Below are 3,754 nucleotides of genomic sequence, written 5' to 3'. Positions count from 1 at the left end.
CGCCGCCGCCCGCGCCACCGCTGCTTCACCGCCGTGCACCCCATGCGAACCCGCCGCTGACCGCCGCCGCCTTCGCCCCGCCGTCCGCCGGAGTTGCCCCGCGCGCCACCTCACCGCCGCCTGCTCCGACCACCACCACCTCGCTGTCACCCGCCTCGAGCGCCTCCGCCTCTGTGCCATCGTCAGAGCCCCTTGTCGGCCTGCCTCCTCGTCGAACGGTCGCCGGAGTTTGCCCGTCGCCGGATCCAGTCGGGTGGACCAGATCCACCAGCCCCTCCATCCAAACAACGCCGCTCGACCCGCACCGCGCCATCCTGCTCCTCTTCGTTCCGTTTTTCGCGATGTGAAAATCGTCTAAGTCCGTGGATCTGAACCTATTATGCGCATGTTTGGGAGGTCATAACTTTGTGCATGTTGTTCCTATGATGATGATCTTGATATGTACATGTTCATATCTTAATGCTCTACATGGTGGTTTAATTTTTATGCATGTTAGGGTTCATCTTGATGCCGTTATTCTCATTGCAGAAGTGCTAAGTGATATAACCTGCTGAAAACTGCTGTAACATGTCATTTTGTCTTTTTCATAGCATTTTGTGTGATTTTCTTTTGAGAAACATGCCTACATGTTTTATGAGCATAATTATGTAATCTTTGTAGTGGTGCAATCCATTCTTCATGGTATTCCATGTGTTGATTGGGACACGCTTGCAAAGTGGTCTACTCACTGTTTGCGGTTTTCAGAGACTTAGTATTTTCAGCTGTGTCTGAAACTGTTATATTATGTTGCCATGTTTGCTTGATGCTACCATCAAATCTATGCATATTTTGGAAATGTCCAGTAAGCATGTTTTCATGTCCATGTTATGCCCCATACATCCATGCACCTGTTTGCAATTATAGACTACTGTAGCTTGTCATTTTCATGCTCTCAAGTAGTCATCATGCTAAATCTGTCAATCTGTTAACATCATGTTCCATTTTGCAAAGCTCATTGTAATTAATCTACGCATATTATAAATTGTGCCAATGGTTTAATTGAAATTATGCCATGTTTTCTATATGCCCATGTCCTTTGCATAATTATTAAAATTGCTATGCTTGCTGCTATGTGCCTTCAAAGTCAGCATCACAATGTTACTGTTTTGCATTCCCAGATTTCCACTGTCTGAGAATCTGCTATTTCATGTTTGCATCTTGTCTTGATGACTCCCATGAACTTGTTGCTCATATATATATATATATATATATATATATATATATATATATATATATATATATATATATAGGACAAATGTTTCCTACAAGCAGTGGTAGTTACCACCACTTGCGTTTTGTATGTTGTATGTAGTATCTGTCGAAATCGAGAGTATGTACGTGTAGTATATTGTATATAACAATGATTAGGTAGTATACATACTAATTTTTAGATAGTATATACCATGTTTTGAGTATGCTCTTTTTTTACGTAAAAATATGTACATATTTCACAAATATAACAAAAACTATGGGCTCATATGCAACTTTTTCATGTAACTTGCTTTGAAATATCTTAGATATAGTATATGAATATATTTAAAATGATAAAGTAGTATATATAGTACCACATGGTAGTATATGAGACATATGGGGTAACTACCACCGGGTGGTAGGATGGATTTTCGAATTAAATGAACTTTATATCTAACTTGGTTAGAAAATCGTGTAGAATGTCATGGTGCACTTTAACCTGCTGTTTAACAACTTTAACATAATGTTTTGTTCAGATCAGGCCCAATTTCAAAATTTGCATATGAGGACTTACCAGAATTGTTATATGATGTTTCCGGCCTCAATTAAGCTTGCTTTGATGTGATGTACTCATATGCATCATCTCTTGCCATGTGTAGCATCATGTAGCCTTGTCATTCATCATACTTGGATGAGCATCATGTCATGTTTATGTGTTGTGTGTTTACCATGTGGTTTGCTTCTTTCTGGTTGCGCTTCTTCTCGATAGTCCCTGTTTCATTGCGATCGTGAGGATTTGTTCGACTGTGCTTGGTTCGTCTATGCCTGTTCGTCTTCTTCATGGATTTGGTCTTCTTCCTAGCGAGATTTTAGCCAAGATGACCGTTACCCTGGATACCACTACTATCTTTGTTATGCTAGTTGTCTCGATGATATTGCTATGTCGCGCTACCCACCACTTGTTCATCAGGACTCCCAATATGCCATGAAACAACCTCTAACCTTTTCACCATCCCAGCAAACCATTGTTTGACTATGTTACCGCTTTGCTCAACCCCTCTTATAGCGTAGCTAGTTGCAGGTGTAGTTGCAGTTTGTTCCATGTTGGAACATGGATATCTTGGAATATCACAATATCTTTTATTTAATTAATGCACATATATACTTGGTAAAGGGTGGAAGGCTTGGCCTTTTGCCTGGTGTTTTGTTCCACTCTTGTCGCCCTAGTTTCCGTCATACTGGTGTTATGTTCCTTGATTTTGCGTTCCTAACACGGTTGGGTTTATGGGCCCCCCTTGACAGTTCGCTTTGAATAAAACTCTTCTAGCAAGGCCCAACATTGGTTTTAACATTTGCCAACACAATAATACTGAATTAATTAATTAACTCATAGGGCGTCATGAACCCGAGGATTCTTATTCCACATAATACAGGGGGGCTAGTGCTGATGGTGTTGGTCCCAAATGGGCAGCCTGCAGGGCCACCACGGGGAAACCCGAGGATCTAGTTTTACTCGTAGCTTGTCCCATCCGATCGTGGCCTGAGACGAGATACACGCGGCTACTATCAGGGTGTCGGCACGTCGGGAGGTCTTGCTGGACTTGTTTTACCATTATCGAAATGTCTTGTGAACCGGGATTCTGAGTTTGATCGGGTTGTTCCGAGAGGAGGATTTTCCTCTGTTGATCGTGAGAGCTTGTCATGGGCTAAGTTGGGACACCCCTACAGGTTTAAACTTTCAAGAGCTGTGCCCACGGTTATGTGGCAGATGTGAATTTTTAATATCCGGCTGTAGAGAATTTGACACCAGATCCGAAATTAAACACACCAACCGTGTGCATAACCGTGACTATCTCTTTTCGAGTGAGTCAAGAAGAGAACACGGTGGGGGTTATGTTTGACACGTAAGTAGTTCAGGATCACTTCTTGATCATTACTAGCTTGCAACCGTTGTGTAGCTTCTCATAGTATTCTTGTACTCGTAAGTTAGCCAACATACAATGCTGAGTCGCTTGCTGCAACCTCACCACTTATCCTTTCCATACCTATTAAGCTTTGTTACTCTTGATACCCATGATAATGGGATTGATGAGTCCTCGTGGCTCACCTATTACTACAACAACAGTTGCACGTGCAGGTAATGCGATGATCCGACGTGAGAGCGATGTTTGCTTGTTTTCGAGTCCTTCTGCTTCTTCTTCGATCAGGGGATAGGTTCCTGGTCGGCAGCCTGGGCTAGCAAGGTGGATGTCGTTTGAGTTTCTGTTTGTGTTTCATCCGTAGTCGAATGTTGTTCTCATGTATGATGTTTGATGTATTCTTGTGGCATTGGTATGCCCTTTTTATGTATCCCCATCTATTATGTAATGGTGCGATGTAATGATATCCACCTTGCAAAAGTGTCTTCAATATGCGGCTCTATCCTTGGTGGGACCTTCGAGTTCCTCTCAGATAGGATCACATATTGGGCGTTACACAAACCCAACGAGGAGCAGAAGGAAATGACAAGCGGTTTTCAACAAGG

The sequence above is a fragment of the Triticum dicoccoides genome, chromosome 7B (genome assembly GCF_002162155.2).
Source record: "Triticum dicoccoides isolate Atlit2015 ecotype Zavitan chromosome 7B, WEW_v2.0, whole genome shotgun sequence".
NCBI lineage: Eukaryota > Viridiplantae > Streptophyta > Magnoliopsida > Poales > Poaceae > Triticum > Triticum dicoccoides.
Note: the sequence above shows the minus strand (reverse complement) of the source record.